Source organism: Gadus morhua, chromosome 18 (genome assembly GCF_902167405.1).
Source record: "Gadus morhua chromosome 18, gadMor3.0, whole genome shotgun sequence".
Classification (NCBI taxonomy): Eukaryota; Metazoa; Chordata; class Actinopteri; order Gadiformes; family Gadidae; genus Gadus; species Gadus morhua.
This window is the reverse complement of record NC_044065.1, coordinates 3,061,901-3,081,835: the sequence shown is the minus strand read 5'-3', so window position 1 is coordinate 3,081,835 and position 19,935 is coordinate 3,061,901. Positions and strand designations below refer to the sequence as shown.

The window sequence follows — 19,935 nt, the reverse complement described above, 5'->3', positions numbered from 1 at the left end:
TCTCTCTCTTCTCTCCCACCTCTCTCTCTCCATCCTCTCCCATCTCATGTTCACCTCTCCATCTCTCTCACCTCTCTCTCTCCCTCTTCTTCAACCCATAAACATCGCTCTCCCACTGCGCTCTCGCTCACGCTCTCCTCCCGTCTCATAAACACCCCTCTCCCTGGTCTCCTCCCATCCACCTCTCTCCCTCTCCATCTCTCTCTCGCGCTCTCGGGCGACCCGGGGGAAAGTGGAGCATGCGGTGAAAGTGTGACTAAGCTATTTCTGTTCTCCAGACGGGGCCAACTCCTTTGCCACCCGTGCAGCAGACCTGTTGTGCTAAGTGGCCCCCAGCGAACGCCGTCTGTCTCCGCGCCCGGTGCCTGGCGTTTCCAGGTGCATCGGGCCCCTGGGGGTCACAGACAGGCGGCTCTTTGAGACGAGACACGCAGGGTGACGGTCGGCGGTGGATCTACCGAGTACAGGGGCTCTGCGGGAATCGGGAAAGAAGTTTGGCGAGATTGCCGGGACAAAATAACCGCGATTGAGGAGAAAACAGAACAAACTCAACCTCGACAAACATATTTTTTCGCCACGTCTCGCAGCTAGAAGACTTTTTGACTTGCCGAAATCTCCGCAGATGACGACACCACGGATTTAGTGTGGGTCATCAGGGAAGCAAGGTGTGTGTGATTATTAAGATCTGATTTCTCGTCTCCACAGAGATTCCACAAGACTAAGTGTTCGGTCCAGGCCACACATATAATTTCTACTCCCTAAACATATGCTGACCGCTTTAGTCCAGAGATTTAGCAGTCTGTGTGTGCCATGGTGGATGAGCGATGGGGGCAGAGACCATCGTGCATTCAAAGAAAAGGATGCATTTATTTCTGTTCTGTTGTTGCACTTAAGATTATTGGCCATGGCTGAGTTGGAGGCCGGATCGGGCAGAGGGCCCCCATTCACTGTTTATTTTTCTTTTCACACACACACACACACACACACACACACACACACACACACACACACACACACACACACACACACACACACACACACACACACACACACACACACACACACACACACACACACCCTTCCGCTGGCTTTGTTTTTGCTTCAATCAAAGACAATCGGGAGAGAGGGAAAAAGGGAGGGGAGACAGAGGGAGAGAGAGGGGGAGAGAGAGGGGGGGAGAGACTAAGCTAAATATCATTAGAGACAACTCGAATAAAATGTATTGAGGTTGACAACACGTTAAGCAAGCACATGCCATTGAATGAAACCCTGACTGCTGAGGTTTTCTCAGGCCGTGCCCATTCATGCCCCTCACGAACAACACAATGAAGTTTTGAAACCCTCCTCGTTCAGCTCCAGACGTTGTAAAGAGTGTGTGGTATGACTCACCCCGGCTTTGTCGCTGCATCGCCATGCCTTCCACCTGACCCTCTCTCCCCCACCATCCAGTTCCCAGATCAGAACTCAACACACGCACACACACACACACAGAATCTCCTCTCTACCATCCAGTTGCCAGTTCGGACCTCAACGCACACACACCCACACAGTCGGTAGTCCGACTAAATGATCCTTTGGCTCAATGGTCTCTTTGGCTCGGAAGCCAGCCCTGCTGAGGGGGAGGCGGGGGTGGGAGGGGGGGCTGGGGTGGGGGGCTTATTGAGGTTGGACCATTAGCAGCCAATGGGAATAAGGGAAGCGAAAGTCCCTTCCCTCTCTCCCCTCACTGACAGAGGTACACCTTCTCTCCCCCCGCCCCCCCGCCCCCCACACACACCCCACTCCTCCATCAGAAACTGGCACAGCCCTCTCTCTCTCTCCCTCTCTCCCTCCCAGTCCCAAATGCCCCCCCCCCCCTCCTCTCCTCCTGCTCTCCCCCCCCCCCCCCCCCCCCCTTCTTCAGTTCGCTCCTCCTCCTCCAAACAGTTTCCTTCTGCCAAAGAAAGCGGTCTCTGCCTTGACACCGCTGCGGGACACGGTTCAAAAGAAAAGAGACCAGCTCAGACGAGCAGAGGCCAGCCACCCCGAGAGACCGGCTCCTGCCCGTGGGTCGTGACCCAATGTACGCACTGTAGAGTGGAAGCTGAACGTCTGATTGGGGACCGCAAGGGGCCCCATGCACAGGGGCCCCTCGTTGCCCTGGGTGTACATCCCATCCTGACCACTGGAGCCACGCATCTGAACGACCCTCGGTCCGATCTAGACACCGGAGAGGTGTAAGGTGTTCAAAATGTTGGTTGAACTTTGAATGCGTGTTTAAGGAGATTTGTATACTCTGAGTAACATACGTGGAAAAGAGCAGCTTGAGTTGTGTTACTCACCTGGGCAGCGTTGCGCACACACACACACACACACACACACACACACACACACACACACACACACACACACACACACACACACACACACACACACACACACGGGGGCATTGTTTACGTCCGATTTAAATGCATTTGAATAACAAGGCTGACGAAATGCCATCTCTCATCAGCAAGGCCGTCTCCATCAACCTTCGTCTCCTTCCAGCTCACTCTGTGGTTCCACCCCTGAATTACAGGAGGTGCTGATTCTGAACGATGATGCCGACCAACCATCCTTCACCAGCCATGGGTCGTCCAACACAGCGGGAAGTTGTGAATTAAGGGCATTACTCAACTAATGATGACTTATGATCACCAGACACCTCAGTGCCGTCCTAAATCACCCCTGGTTCCCGGCTGAACTGGTGCAGGGCGGACAGAGCTACACACACAGAGCTACACACACATAGGAACGAGCAAGACCTACGCACACAAGGCCAGGCACACAGAGCTACTTCAAGCTCCTGACGTATCCAAAACCCTGCAAGCAATACCCAAGTGGTACTACGACTCCCAGCATGCCTTGCAGCCGTCCCCTGGCAAGGCTGCCACCACCCATAGACCTGGCCCCTTAACCACCATCTGGTCACAATTATTGGAAATCATGCAAACGCATAGACCAACACACACACACACACACAACTACAAAGACACTCACACTACACAAACACACACATTTATACTGAGACAAAGACACAGACACACACGCCACACAAAACTAAAAAGACACAGACACACACAAACTACACAAACACACATTTACACAGAGACAAAGACATAGACACACACACACTCACGCACAAAGACTCACACGCCACACACAGACAGACACACACAGAGGGTGTGTGGGAGAGAGGGTGATGTTGGAGCTTTACAAAACAGCTGCTTTGTAAGAGAAGGGAAAGAAGTAGGGTAGAAGAAATAGGCTACGATGTCCACAACCACACACACACGCACACGCACACACACACACACACACACACACACACACACACACACACACACACACACACACACACACACAAAATGCTAATGACGTGTCTCCAAGTCCGTCTCTGTCCCTGCCCTAGTCTCTCTGCCCTCCCCATGCATCCAGAAGTGGGTCAGCGTCTGAGTGTGTCCTTCAGGCAGCAGACTTGAAGGGATGGTGAAGGCAAGGAGGTCGGAGGTCAGGTGATGGGCCTGATGGGGGTGAGGGGGGTGATGGGGGGGATGGAGGTGATGGGCGAGGATGAAGTGAGCCTTGACCAAGTGAGGCTTTCAGAGGTCAAAGGTAACTCCTGGACTTGGAAACATTATAAATCTAGTGCTGTCAAGCGATTAATATATTTAATCGCGATTAATCGCATTAATGTCATAGTTAACTCACGATTAATCGCACATTTTTTCTATGCCAAATATCCCTTGATTTCTGTGTCCAATAAATTTTTCTCATTTTAATGCTCTTATCAACTTGGAGAAGTGCATCGGCTTGCCTTGTGCAAATGTTTTTTTATTGATAACAACATTGGCAAAAACAGGACGATACAAAAAAAATGCCTATTAAAGTGCAATTAAACGATGAAAATACAAACATACTGCCTTGAATATAGCAGTCAGGCTACTGCTTCTTTGATTTGAGCCAAATAAAATAATTAGCCGTTAATTAACGCTGTTAAAATTGGTTTGCGTTAACGCCATTAATACCGCGTTTAACTGACAGCAATAGATAAATCCCTTAAAGTGGAAAGGAAGCAATCAAATAAAACATGTCTATAGCACTAGTTAAATATTTAAATATACCATAAATACAAATAAAGTCGGAAATATGTCCCGTTATTCAGAATGAAGCACAAACACGTTGCATTAATTACAATGTTTTCAGCCTGTGCGCCGCCATCTCTGTTTTCAGAATACGATGACGTCACGAGAATGGTTGGTATTAACATTCTATGTTGTTTACATAGCGGCTCATAGCCTCACAGGTAGCTTACTGCCTCAACAAAATGGATATGGACGAATGGGATAGACCCACCAATGAGGGCAGGCATCCAATTGCCTATGCTTTTGAGCCAGTAAGAGAAGTCGGAGTTTTAGTGCCCCCAACAGAGCCTGACTATGGAGGAGAAATAGATGAAGGAGAGAGAGATGTATCTGAGCGCACAGGAAACAATCGGTGGTGCTTGTGTGGGCTTTGTGTCCCTATGTCCACTGACATGGAGAGTGTCTGCTGCCATGAAATGAACCTGTAGTAATGCAGTGTAAGATATGTATATATATTGCACATTATATATTATTATATTTTTTATGTATATATATATATATATATATATATATATATATATATATATATATATATATATATATATATATATATATATATAATAATTATAATATAATAAGATAAGTAAAGTACACGGGTGCAGCAGCTGGGCTCCACGCTGCCTTACAGTTGTTAATTTCATGATACAAGTAATTGTCGTGCCATTTGGGTGTGCACATGAATATGCGAAAATAGTGCAACCGACGGTGTTTGCAAATGGATTATTTCCGATAACAATGCATTATTTTGGCGATGGATTAGAAATTATCAAGAGCATGGAGCGAGCTAGTCTGCAAACAAGACAATCTTCAAACAGTGAGTGTACTTGTACTAATTTATCTGTTTCTCTAGTAGTAGAAGCTAAGTGTACCTCTCGTTCCTCTGCCTGGCAAGCACGTTTCTGCGCTCTTTCGCTGCGCATAAGAGCAGCGCCCGGGTCCGATCTGACGGGTATGTCCGAGTCTCCAGCACTATATCCACTAAAATTAAAAATAGTTGGCACAGCATCTGGCTTCAGGCGATTGGTGGGACGGCGAACAAATCTCCCATCTTCAGAAAAAGCTCCCTCTTCGATGTAATCAGCCTCTATAAAGTGGTCGCTACATACTCTCTGCCCTGGTCCCATTGGGGGGCTGAGGCGTTTCAATGCAGCTAACCATCTTCGGAGCACTTCAGGCTTCTTGACGGGAATTACATGGAAATGAACTATTCTACCGCTCTCCTTTAACCGATAAAATTCGTTTGAACAGCCAGGGGCAATACAAAAGGACCCCCCTGTTCTTCTTCCAATATCCGACATGTTTAGTTTAAAGAGCCAACCATTCTGATGACGTAGCGCCTGCGTTTTTAAAACATGGCTGCGCCCTAGAGGCGAAAGTCGTTATAAACATGTCATTTTACGGTGAAACTACTTGAATTTCAGTATTGATGAAAATCCATGTGTTTCCAAAAATGAAAAAACAAACAAAAAATTGACACAGTTCTCAGTGCTTCATTTCCACTTTAAGTCTCCTAAAGTCACTTGTGTCATATTTTGCTACATAGAAAAACCATCAACCTTAAAAAATAACAACTCAATTAAAACGTATCGATTTAGCACTTTAGCTTTTATAGATTTGACTAATCAATTAGGTTATTCGTTTACGCTCCATCATGTCCCCAACATCCCATAATATCGGTATGTATAGCCTCGTTCCCTAGCAACAAATGGTGATATGTCTGAAAGTTTCCAAAGGTATACATCATCTGGGCCCCAGGTCATCGGCCCCCACCAGGATAACGAGGAAGACCACAAATCAGCACTGATGGGCCCCCCATTATCAGCGCCCCATCTTTACGGGCTAGCGAGATGGGGCCCCCATGACTCAGTCATTAAACAAGCCGCCATGCTGATCTACGAGGAGAAACTAGCAAACTAAAACATACACTTCTGTCCAGGTGGTTCCAGGTGGTTCCAGATGAGCTCAAAATACACACAGCGCCGTCAAAGACAAATGGCTCCGTGTCCAACGCTGCGCAACAATAAACCAATGGCGACCTTGATCAGTGCCTGCAGTCACACGACATAGGAGGCGACGCCAACCCAGGTGGCAGAGCGGGTTGACTGGTGACTGGAAGGTTGCTAGTTCGATCCCCGAACTAGCATCCTCCTGGCTGAGGGTCGAGGTGTCCCTGAGCGAAACGCCTCACCCCTGACTGCGCCTGACGAGCTGGCTGTCGCCCTGCGTGGTTGACACACCGTCGGTGTGTGTGTGTGTGAACGTGGGAACAAACGGTTGTAAGTCCCTGATGTCCTGGGCTGCTCAGACGGGATAAATCTCGGGTGATCCCAGAGGGGAGCAAAGCCAAGACGTTCAACCAGGGGCCAAAGACTGAAAACGTGGAATCCATTATCAGGATCCCGGGGGGGGGCATCACTGTGTTTGTCTGTGGGGCCCGTGGCCCCTGGCACGGACCACGGACTCATCCATCACAGACGAGGCCCCGCCGTCTCGGCTCCGCGTTACCACGGCAGCCGGCTGCATCTGGTACCTACAGAAGAACGGCCGGCGTCTGGGAGAGAGAGGCCGTTTATCAGCAGGGTGACGGGGGGGGGGGGTCCGCTGGGTATTACGGCTAAATCAGGCTCCTGTACCGGACCCCCCCCATCCACCCGCCCCCCTGCCTCCAACCCCCAATCACAATAACATCCTATTGTACTGAGCCATATGGGCACGTGCCCCGGCCCCGCCACACAACAAAAGCCCTCCTGATGCTTTAATAGTGGAGTGGAGGACTGAGGTGGAGTGGTGAATCTGTGAGGGTTGTGTGTACGTGAGAGAGAGAGAGAGAGAGAGAGAGAGAGAGAGAGAGAGAGAGAGAGAGAGAGAGAGAGAGAGAGAGAGAGAGAGAGAGAGAGAGAGATCTGGGTTACGCCCACGCGCGGCTCCGAAACACAAACATCCATGATTAAGATCGGAGGCAGACTCCCCCCCCCCCCCCCCCCCCCCCCCCCCCTTCCCCCTCACCCAGCGACAAAGGCTGTAGTTGGTATGACGGGATCGCTCCGTGTCCGTTGTGCAGAACCAACGACGACGAAGATCTGAGAGCAAACACCTAAATAACCTGAGGGTCATCAGAGGAAACCCGATTCAAAGCATCTGTGGAGCCGCACCACGGACCACCGTAATCCCAGATGGGTTCCTTACAGATCGAATTTCGAGGGCATGTTAGGACACTGGGAGGTCTCCAGGAGGCTGGGCCTGGTCTCACGCCATCAGGCCGCCTTTGAGGAGCGAGTTGACATCACGTCTTCTAATGGAAAACAACGAGGACCGGCCCTGGCCTTTACCTTTCAATGGTGCCCTGTCTTCCTCTGGTGGAGGCCGGAAGAGAAGCAGGGGGAGCGGGTGCGCCTGAGCATCCCAGGAAGTCACATCGACGAGTGGAGCCCTCTGTCTCTTACGCACGGGACTCCCAGGCTGAGGAGAACGTCTGAGAGAGAGAGACGGAGAGGGAGAGGGAAACTTAGTACACAAGTCAGCAATGAACAGATACGTTTACACAGAACAAACAAGACACATGGAAAGAGCTGACTCATTACGGCAGGGCGTTCAAAACAAGGAAACTGGGCAACAGTCTGGTTTTTCATGAGCGAAACCCACGCCTAGCACTCACGAGGATAGAAAAGGTTGACTGTTGACCTTCATGCAGTGACTCAGCAAAGAAATGTAAGATCTGTTTTGGGCTCTGCCGTTTAAAAAGGTTGTGGATCACCAGAGTGTTGACTGAATGGAAAGGGGCCCGTGTTGACATGGCCTGTGGTGGTTTCCCCCACCCCTAACTGGTGCAACTGGAATTCCCAGAAGACAGGATGTGGGAAAACACACTGCCCTCATCTGGGGGCAAACACCCAGTGCACCGTTTGAAACTGGTTTCAGGAATGTTTGGCAAAACTGTTAAGAATTATGAGAAGTGATCTCTGCTGTAAGGGGAAATCAACGAGTGTCCAGTTGGGATGTAGAGAAACCAAAGAGGTGATAGTGGCTGGGAGAGAGAGCAGCGAGTCTGACAACCAGAGATTTCTGGTTCAATTCTCAGCTCCTTTTAGCCAAATGTTGAGGTGTCCCTGAGCAAGACACCAAACCTTAACTGCTCCCGACGAGCTGGCTGTTCCCTTGCATGGTTGACACAACCGTCGGTGTGTGAATGCGTGCATGAAAGGGTGAATGTGAGGCCCTAATTGTATAGCACCTGGAGTGCACACAGGTTAGAACATCACTTTATAAATGCAGTCCCTTTATCGACTAAACACATGGTGGATGGAAAAATTCCAACTGAGGAACTTTTCAACACAATTGAAATTCTTATCACATTCTCAGCGGATGCCCCTTTCACAACATCACTTTCAACCTTGGTTGGAACAAACATGATTGGATTATTTTTATTTAAAGCAGAGTCATGCTGGTGTTGCAGAAATGTGTCAGATGTCCATTCTGTAAACGGATTAGGGCTGTGTAGTGTGTACATCGCACCCACTCTGGAAATACACCCAACAAACTCCCCCCTCTGTCTCTGGCCACTACCTTCCAGTGTAGGGTGGAAAGATTCTTTGGGTCACAACTAAAATCAATTCTCGAAACAATTTTAGGGTCATTTCAGGATCCATGATTTCAGGATCCATGATTTCATTTCTAAGAAAGACTTGGAAGTTGTGAATCGATTCTTTAAGATAAGGATCATGATCTTATGTTAATCCATATTGGTTTCCCAACGGTATTATTATAGTATGGGGTCATTTACACTGCATACACATGGGCCTGATGTCGGCTCTCCATTTGTTTCGCTCTGCTTTGACAACTGGACTGGACGCCAAAATGGACCCGGGCCAAAAAGGGGCTGACATTGGATCTGACTTTAACTAGAGGAGAATTTATTGAAAACAAATATGGCTGCTGTCTTGGGGGAAGACAGTTAGTACGTTGGCCGGGACTTTGAAGTTTTTACTTCCAAATCCTTAACAAACTCGTGTCAGCCTCTCTGAAAACAGGTGTAGTGGCAGATGTTCAAGAAAAGTACGACGGAATAACAGGTACACTTTACAGGGCTTAGCCACGCCCTCGGTGTTACTTCAGTTCAATGTCGGAGAAATAGCGTGATTTAATTAACTAAAAACAGGTGTGTGGGGAGGAATATTTTGCATACAATTTCAAGTCATTCAAGGAGGTGCAACTCTGAATAAAGCCTCACCCAAGGAACAATCCTGCCACACATTTGTACTGTCCAACTGGATGCGCTCAATCCATGTTTGAACGTCATATTTAGACCCTGTTAGAGTTTCCCATGGTGACTAATTATTATGCCATATATTATCATATTAACCTATAATAAATCATCCAACTCGATGTGAAACTCATGAAGAACAGAATCTTCATCGCACACGCTCCTCAGAACCAACACACACTGCGCACAGCCAGACTTTACAATTAACAGCAATCATACAATGCCGTCCAACGAGTCTAACCGTTATCACGCACAAACAACCGAAGGGCAGGACAGGTCGCCGACGGTTGGTTAAACCCCTGGTAATCCCACTCAGGGCGGACAGTCGGGAAGGCGTGGGCGTCGAGCCAAAGGCTGCGGATGAACATCAATTGGATCTGAAGCTGGAGTGACAGACAGTGGTGGGCCGGAGGAGGTGGTTAGCCGACACTCTTTTGGCTTCCCAGTAGGATCCAGAGTTAGGGTGGGGGGGGGGGGTGGTATTGACGCTAACCCGATGGCCTCGTAGACCAGCTGCTGGGGATGAAGGCGTTACTTACAGCCGTGCCCCCTGAGCGGGGCCGGGGCCAGATGGAGGTGGCTGCCCGAGGTGCGGCGTCCAGTTCCCACATGTTAGTGCGGGTTCCCGACCCAGATGGCTGCCGCAGGTCTGTTGAGCTAGCGCAGCGCAAACTGCCAGACCAGAGAGTGTGTGTTTGGATGCGTGTGTGTGTTTGGATGCGTGTGTGTGTTTGGATGCGTGTGTGTTTGGAGGCGTGGTGTGTGTGTGTTTGGAGGCGTGGTGTGTGTGTGTGTGTGTGTGTGTGTGTGTGTGTGTGTGTGTGTGTGTGTGTGTGTGTGTGTGTGTGTGTGCGTGTGCGTGTGCAAGGTAAAATCACTGTAATATGATCCCTGAATACCGGTCTGTGTTTAAGGGGGGGGTTGCTGGAGCAAGGAGTATGAGCAGGTGTCTTTGAGGGGGAGGGGGGTGAGGGGGACGTCTCTGTCTCACCTGCTGCTCTGCATGGATGGTGTACATCCTCATCCTCATCTTCATCATCCTCTTCCTGCCCTTACATTTTGCCGGTAGGAGGAGGAAGGATTGAATATTGACGCAGCCCAAATAATTTGCATTTAATTGGGAATACTCATTTATTTCCATAGTCAAATTAAACTAGATTGAGTCCGAACGAAGTGGTAGGAGAGACGGCCACTGACTTCTTGAAAAGGATTCTCATATTTCACTGAGGAGCGGAAATAAGGGCAGAGGATCGAAGAAACCTTGCTATTGATCGCAAAAGGATTACGTGTTACGATAACAAACAAGTACGAGACAATTCCCACAAATTCGTATTCCCTCTTCAATCTTTCCACAGCACGAACCAAAAACATATCAACAATTGCCTGATTGAGGTCCAACCCAGTCGAAGCTCTGTTCCCGTAACGTGTCAGAGCTAGATGCCAATCCATCACACATGTGACACCACACATCCCACAAGATCATAACATCCCAACAAGGCACTTGGGGTCAAAGGTGAGGACCGGACACATGCTCTCAGAGGAGCTGGAGTGCGTAATCTGTCCCCTTTACCGACGGAACATCTTATCCTCGGACTCTGATCGTCCGTGTTTGACGGATAAAAGCAAAGAAAGGATTATATGAGATAACATTCTAATCTGCGTGGCGGTTGGGACAGCAATCCGTCTTAATCTGGAGTGACCTCACCCCGACAAAAACATCCATCACCGACAGGAACCCTTCAATTATGAGACGTGGCCCGCTTTGTTAAGGGAACAGCCAGACTACCTTTAATCCATTATAACTAGCATATACACGTACAAATGCGACAGGACAAAAAGGTAAAAACGTGACATCATGCGATTCACACAGCACATAGTGAAACGTACACACGGAACACTGAAGGCATGCTTAAGAACAAATCCTCGAGCCAATGAAAGGACTTGTCTTTATTAACCACAGTGTTATCCCCATTCATAAAGAGGCTGTGTTCATCTCTTTCAGCGGACCAGTGTACACGACACTGTGGATCCCGCGGAACTATTAGCAGAGAGACATTTAAGCCTCATCACCAACCATCACCAGTGTGACCGGAGGGGACGGCACCCAGGAACCCCGTCAGATGGCATCTTTGTCTTGTGTACACACTCAACGCACTCAACAGCCTGACGTGTGCGTGTGCGTAGCATCGCCACGAGCTTAATGCTCTAAAGCAGCGTGTGAACGGCTCCACATGGGCAGACGGTGGCGGACTGTCGTTGGAGAAGGGAGCCACCCTGAGGAGTACATTATTAGTCATGGTTTATTGTGGGGGTGGATACCGTAGATAACAGCGTTACAACAGACCGCCAACAGGGGAACATCCGAACACCCTTCAGACTTAGGAAGAGCGGAAGAACACAACGGTTTTACTTGGGTTCTGACCATGACCACAATTTTAAAAAGGAAGAACGATAACCGGAAGATGGAGGAGAGCTGTGAGGTTCAGAGTGTCAGAGTCAGAGGAACGCCGACCACATGTGTTGAACGGGTGTTCGTCAGGACAGAGAGAGCCCACGGTGGGCGAAGGCTGGCGTGTGTGAGCGGCCCTTTGTTTGAGGGTTTTCCCCTCAAGACAGCATCGTTTATTAAGCTAAACCACAACTGACTATCCAACACATCCACTGCCCCGCCCAGTCGGCAACCGTCTCGCTGAAGGGGAAACCCCATGCATCCATCTGTCTGCCATCCATCCATCTCTCCTTCCATCAGTCCATTTGTTTATTTATTTCCATTGCGCCGAGAAATGCAAATAGGTGTAAAGTGGGGTGAAGGAGGTGGAGACGGAGGGAGAGGGTGTGCATGTTTCCAAACCCCTCCAGCATTTAGGAAAAGCTGAGTCCAGGAGAGAGGACGGAGAGGAAGCTGTGAGGCTGCAGGCGACGTCATCAAGAGCAGAAGACTATACAGCAACAATAACAAAAATACATGCATGAAAGAAAACAGGAAAGTCTGTTAAGTATGATTTACTTGACCTAAAAGGATAATGTAGCGATAAAACTCTGTTGTACTAAGAATAATTAGGTATTTTACATAGAGCCTAACAACAAAAATGTCCAAGACAATACGATAAAAGCTAGCACCTGTGTCTTTACCACCTGCCATGTAACCCTTAACAGCTGGGCTGTTTCTCCTCGAGGTGAAAATGTGGGGATGACTAATTTACGACATGGTACATGTGTGCTAGCGTTAAGGCCTTACACACATCAGCTGCCTCTAATCTGCACTCCATTACCGTGTTCTGATTCCTCGCTCCTCCTGATAAACGCCACTGAGCTCGCCGCGGCGCTGACATTAGCACGCGCTCACTTTCAGCCAGTGAGGACCAACCGATGATTTGGGTCGTTTGGCTTGCTGCCGTGCTACGACCTTTATGTGTGCACGTTCCACACAAAATGGGAACAGTTCACATCGCCCATGACAAAGAGACATTGATAAATCCATTTTTGTTGTTAAGGTGCGGTCACGTGCTCGCATTGGGCACGTGAACGTGGTCGCGTCCCAAACCGCTAGGCTGCAGGCTAATCAGGCCAGACCCCACACAGAGCAAGATATGAGATGTACTTAAAAATAACCAACAAACAACCTGGAGGGAGGAGGGGCGTTCCATTTAAATACACCAAAGTGAACACCTCTGAACCCCAGAGGGCTGGGCTCCTGAAGAGAGGTATATGACGAACGCCGCACTACTGTAATCATGATGACCCCATTCACTTATATTTGGGTTACTGGTGTGATGGTGGTACATTAAAGTCTGAAAATCGGGAGCAATGTGTGCTTTTCAAACCTCAGTGGCCCCACAAAGGGCGCACGCGCGCACACACACACGCACACGCGCACACACACACACACACACACACACACACACACACACACACAGTAGGAGGAGCCCGGGATCAAAGTGTGCCAAACCCCTGGTTGTCAAGACGACCGGCAGTACTCGCTGTGCTACTCGCTCGTCTGAAAACGGAAAACATCTTAAAGAGTTGAAACGATTGGATGAATAGCACAGCCTTGATGCATGGACCACCGTCTGCGCTTTGTGCACTCAGAGCCGGGAGGAAGGACAGCGGTGTTCTCAGGAGGGTTTGGATACGGAGAGATCATTGTTTTCCTGTTCCTCTGGCGCCGCCTCCCCGGGTGTCTGTGTGGAGGAGGCGGCGGCACTGCGTCTTACGGACAGCGGACTTCAGAGAGCTCCTAACAGGGGAAGGCTCCGGGAACCGACGCGAGCGCCGCAGAAGGAAAGGGGAAGAGAAGGGGAGGAGGGAAGGACAAGAGGAGGAGAACAGACAGGAGTGATGTGTACGGCACATCAGGGCCCTCCCCACGGCAGCTGGTCAGGTCATAATCACACTAAATACCAACGCCACTCACAGCTGGATAACACACACACACATACACCCACACACACACACACACCCACACTCCCACACGTACTAGTTAGATCACTAAGTACCCACAGTGCATCTTACATATTATGTAACCAACACTGAAGCAAAAGGAAAATGTGACTTCAAGAAAAAAAGAAAAGAGAAAATCCCAACACTTTCTTTTTACAATTAGCACGGCTAACAGAGTAGCTAAACGTCAGGACCTTTTTAAAAGGATGGTCGTTCCGTGGCCAAATTTTAAGCTACACTCAATTGTTCCTAACTAGCGTACCTGAACCAGATATTGTCTATACCAGGTTAGCTTTACAGACTCTGTGCCTTGTCAAGTGTGCGTGCATGCTATGCCTGCACGATAAAAAAAAAATGTAAGCCTTCATGTACAGGTGTGTGGAGTGGGTTCAGTCGTTATAAAAGGCCAGCAATTAAAGACAATGTGCTGCTATATGTACAAAATAAATAAATCCGTTTTTGATACTGCACTTTAAATCAGTTATAAAGGGGCATATGAAAAATAACATGCCAGAGGTGCCAAAAAGCTGTTTGGTACTGCCATTTTCTTTGTGTGCATTAAAAACTACATTTCGTGAGAAAAAAATCGTGGCAGACGATCTTGATATCAATTCTAAGCAAACAAATCGTGATTCCCCAGAATCGTGCAAGCCTAGCGCGTGCCTATGTGCATACACACATGTGGAATGTGTAACTCGTGGTATTTCACGGTATTTATATATTTACATGACAGAGGTAAGCGACTTCAGAGTGTGTCTGTGTGTCTGTTTGGAGGTTGCTGCTCCACCTCCAGTCTCTTCTAGGTCGCTGTAGTCCACCCGTCAGGTAGGGCCAGGTATTTTAAGGCTCCAATTAAAAGAAGCATAATAGAGGACCCCCCCTCTCCACTCACCAGGGCCTGGGAACCAGGCTGTGTGCTGCCTTGGCTTCACCCCTCCTCCCCTCCCCGAGTTCTGCTGCACAGGGCCTGGGCCCCGTGTTCAGACACCCAGGGCCTGGCCCCCGTGCTCAGACACCCAGGGACTGGCCCCCTTGTTCAGACACCCAGGACCTGGCCCCCTTGTTCAGACACCCAAGGCTCCAAGCCCACTCTGCTCTTGAAGGGAACCTAAGGTGCTCCTAATCGTAAGAAGTGAGAGGGCCCACAAAGGCGTTTATGGGGTATGCTGTGCAAAGATGTACGTGTGTTTGAATAAATTGATTTCTTTTCGGCATGGCACCAAAACATCGGATCCCTCAAGCTGGAGTCGAGAAGGAAATGAAAAAAACTAGTTTTTTGTTTAGAATCCACTTAAATCAAGTTATTTCACAAAAGGCAACCCTTAATTTCATACTTCACTGAACAGTTTCCACCAGACTAATGTTATAATCAGGTGTGGATGCAAACACATAAAAGGTAACGAGTAACAAGAGCCAAGGCAATGTGTGTGTGGGTTTAGCCGGGTCATTATTTGATTGTATTTTTATTTTATTTTGGTTGTTAATTAGTTACAATGCCGTGTGAATTTTTGCTTTTCTTGCTTCATAAAAACACAGAATGCGCTTACATTTCAGTGGCACAGCGTTTTGCCAGACAAATATTAACAGAAATCCTCAAACTGTATTTTGCATTCGTCCAAACTTTTTTTTCCCTTCACATTAGCACATATCTATTTATAGTCGTGTACGCCAGCAAAAATGTGCTTAGTGAGCGTAGAGCCCTGCAGGCAGACGTAGCACCATCCACGTACCGTGGACGGGACCAAGTCATGACCGTGCCAAGGGATTCCGATAAAGACTGTATACGTCGTGACTGAGGAATGAAAACACTGCTATAACTACAGTGTGAGGTTGTGGTTGTTTGCATGCCTGGTGGAGTACGCTAATGCTGGGTGTGGGAGACTCTGTTCGGGTTGTAGGTTCAGGAAGCTGGAGTTGGCCGCGCACACACACACACACACACACACACATACACAAGCACACACAAGCACACACACACACACACAGACAGAGAGACAGGCTGACATACACACACACACACACACACACACACACACACACACACACACACACACACACACACACACACACACACACACACACACACACACACACACACACACACACACCAGAATACCATTCGTTTAAAGTCGTCCAAACAGTCGGTACACAGAACAAAACAGCCGGTAGTTCCCAGAGTTCTCTGTTTTCGGGGAGCACAAGCGCGTCAACGCACCAGCCTTGTTCTCCGTTCCGGACAAGACCACAACAGCACCTTCCAACCAAGCGCGCCACAAGAATGTGCCAATTAGACACGCGAAACCAGGGAAACTCCTCAGTCCGTGTGGTTCGTTCCTCCCACGACCACAAACACTAGAGCTGCATCCACATCTTTAACTCCAACAATCCAAGCGGGCAGAGCCACAGTTTACACTAAGAAGGTCTTGTTTGCGTTTCCTCTGGAAAATCAAGGACTAAAGACTTTAGACCAACAGCTTAGCCGGTGGCTTTTAACAGTGTCTTCTCGTCCGATGTGGGAAAAGAACGGGAAACCTAAACTAACAATGGTGCAATTATATGGTGGTGTACTTAACCTAAATGACTGGCATAACAGTTGTCCACACAATTGTGCTATATTGTGTAGCAAACGCTGTGTTTTGGTGAGCATAAACTGTAATGATTCTTCTCCTTGCTTCAATCTGTTTGACTTTCACAGTCTGTGGTAGTAGTCGCAGTGGTTCAAATCTCCAGCAGTATGGTAATCATTAACAGCAGCATTTGTTCAGCACACTTTACTCTGTTCTGCATTTGCTCTCCATAGGTTAATTCAGAAAAACTCTGACCCAACCGTGCATGTCTGTGTACACAGGATTTAGCCCGCTCCCAAACGGAATATCCAATCATACCTATAAAACGAATTTAGCCACTGACTTCTGGCATTTATTGGGGCAGCCCAGATGGTGCAAGAGGAGGCCATAAACTCAGAGTGGCCTTGAATTGCAATTGGCTACAGAAAAATACATTGAATGACATCACAAGTTGATTAAAAGAGAACAATATTGAATATGTTGTTGGAAAATACGGGCTGACCCCCGGATGGAGAACCCAAACTATACAGTGTTCTAACTTTTAACTTTAAGTACTATGGGGTAATGATGTTGAGGGGGTCGATAAACAACAGAAGTGTATGAACGACAGACGATGTACTGTAAACTAAGCAACCAAAAGCAACAGCAACCAAAAGCAATTCATTTGTCACAAAGGGGACCTCAGGGAAACTAAGGAGGAGAACAGCCGTCTACATGAAGGCTGAGAGGGATGTCCCCTCCCTCCGAGATTCCATTGTCCCCCTCTCTCCTAGTGTCAACTGCCACGGTGCCTCCACAAACTTGTTTGGACGGCCATTGGCCTAATTTACTTGGCAGCCATATTGGTTCTCAACACTAGCTAGGGGGGATGGAACTGAATTTGGAATCCCGTATTCAGGTCCATCCCCCCTAGCTTGTGTTGAGAACCAAGTTGGGGCCAAGATGGCTGCTGGGTGAATCCGGGCCAGGTCCTATGAGGGGAGGACAGAGCAACGACCTTTGGTTCAGAATGTCCACCATCAACTCACCTCATAACTGCAAATGCAGCAGGTATCGATGACAGAAAACAAAGCATAACGATTTCATAAAAAAACATGACCGTGTTCAATATATATATATAGGCTCTCTCACCTTCCCTGTGTCAAGGTCTAACCTGACAGCACCGTTCTCCTAAAATTACCAAAACAAGGCAGACAATCAATTCCAAATGTACAAACCCAAAGCCATCCAGAAGACAGAGACACACACCAATGCAATCGTGCAAGTAACCTATTCTAACTTCCAACTAGTGTGCTGAATTAAAACACACACACACACACACACACACACACACACACACACACGCACACGCACACGCACACACACTCCAAAAGGCCTCAATTATCAATGAAATGAGAGCCACTCCAGAAAAAGCCAGCCTTTGAAGTCTAAAGAGCAGAGCAGCAATTTGATACCACAAACGAGGCAATCTGCATAAGTGCCGGAGACAAGCCTCCTTCGAGATTATCCACGCAATGGAAGAAGAACAAGAGAGTGTGTTTATACGCACATAAACAAGATGGAGAGGAAGTCCGTAGCAAAAGGACTGCCTGATGCTGTGACAATCTGCTAACCATTTACACGGAACTAGGCTCTTTGTCAGCTAGAACTGGCTTTTTAAGGAAAAAGGGGGTTTAGGTATGCTGCCCCATTTCAAATCAGTTGGCGATTCACCTGAATCTGAGTCTCAATGGATGCATTCAAAGTCTTGTTAAATGAGTTTTGGGGCAGGCAAAGATGTTCTGACTGAATTATACTGACCTCTGCTTGATCCCTGTGTTGATGACGAACACTTTGGTAGATATTTTATCATTCTCTGAAGATTTATTTTATCTTCATGTAAATTGTTAAATGTTGGATGTTTTGAATCTCAATGGAACCTTGCTGGTTAAATATAGGTTCAATAAAAAGCATGGGCACGCAAGAATAACAGATGAAAGGGGCAAAACAGGAAGTACGCCAGGAGATGTCAATCATCCACAATGTCACACCATAAAAAATAGGAAGCCATCGCTAAGTCAATGCCGCTCCCCGTGTTGTCTCCTGAAACGTGCTGATAAGATCAACGCCGTTTCGAACCACGACGCCTGGGCTTAGCTGACACAGCACTCCTCATCAGCAACCGTTCTCACAGGAAGTCAACAAACAAACCGCCAATTCGACTCAGTCGAGAGACATTACTGATGCAAAAACAACAGATTCCCTAACTGCCAGGGTAATCAAACACAACCCCTCCAAACCCCGCACCCCTCCTCCTTCTCCACCACCTCCCTCTCCCTCCCCCCTCCCATTTTGCTCCTCCTCGCCCTCCTCTTCCTCCTTCTTCTTCCCCTCCTCCTCCTCCACCTCCACCTCCACCTCCACCTCCTCTACCTCCCCTTCCCCCTCCCCCTATCCCCCTCCTCCCTCCCTCCCTCCCTCCCCTTTCCACCTCCTCCTCCTAATCCTCTTCCTCCCTCAGATTTGCTTAGATAAGCATCTGACCTCCAACAGTAAACAGTGGAGTTTGGGAAATTAGCGAACTAGGGAGACGCTAGAGCAGGATGTGAGGGCGATGCCTCGTAGATTGTTTTTTCTTCTTCTTCTTCTTCTTCTTCTTCTGGAAATTGGGAGAAAGGAAGTTAATTTCCCAAGTGTTTGTTCCGTCTTTGTATAGAAAGGTATCAGCTACACACTGAAATAGACGGGGAGACATGTAGATGGGAAAAATAGAAGGGGAGGCTTCTTTTTTTCACTAATTGTGTAAACGCTTGAGGGAATTTGGATCCAAGATGGATGACTGTGGGAAACTATCTTGTCAGCAGGCAAACTGAGATTTAAAATTTTGATGGCTGGAGAAATGGTGGACCACAAAATGCACTGAAATGCAGGCTTGTGTTAAGTCCGGCCCGCTGATAACCCAGCTCTTTAGAACAGGTCATGCATCACAGAGAAATAAGATACCGGCATAGCCTTAGCTATTACTTGTTTGTACCAAGTGTATTTCTTGGAAAGCTAAATGTCACAATAAACCAAGCCCCAAAACAAAGCACACTGTTGTATTCTCTCCTTATCTTTATTTGCGATAAGAGACACGCACACGCACACACACACACACACACACACACACACACACACACACACACACACACACACACACACACACACGTCCATCGCAATAAGAACAATAAGAAAATGCCCATGCACAAGTGAGACATTGAGTAGATCAAGAATCTGAGATTGCATTATCCGGACTACCAAGGAGGAAACAGAGAGGCTTCCAGCGCCTTCTCATGATAAGGACTTTGCTTGCCAACTCAATTGAAGCATGTTTCAACCAACGACACCTCAGGGTTAAGCCTACTGTACAATGTGTGTTCAACGTAAACAAACTCAACTAGTTCTGTGCGATGCAGAAATGGAACGCACCTGCAAATGGTGCGTTGGAGGGGGGGGACATAGACATAGACTGCACCTAATACAAAAC

General features: G+C 48.1%; 1 protein-coding gene across 2 annotated transcripts in view; it reads right to left on the bottom strand.

The window, feature by feature from the left end:
- Nucleotides 1-19,935, bottom strand: part of LOC115531241 (leucine zipper putative tumor suppressor 2 homolog) — a 31,952-nt gene that overhangs the window by 11,424 nt on the left and 593 nt on the right. For both annotated transcript variants that reach the window (XM_030340374.1, XM_030340375.1), the window contains exon 2: nucleotides 7,493-7,635. The gene's annotated coding sequence lies outside the window, so the exon portion shown is untranslated. The remainder of the gene's footprint in view (nucleotides 1-7,492; nucleotides 7,636-19,935) is intronic.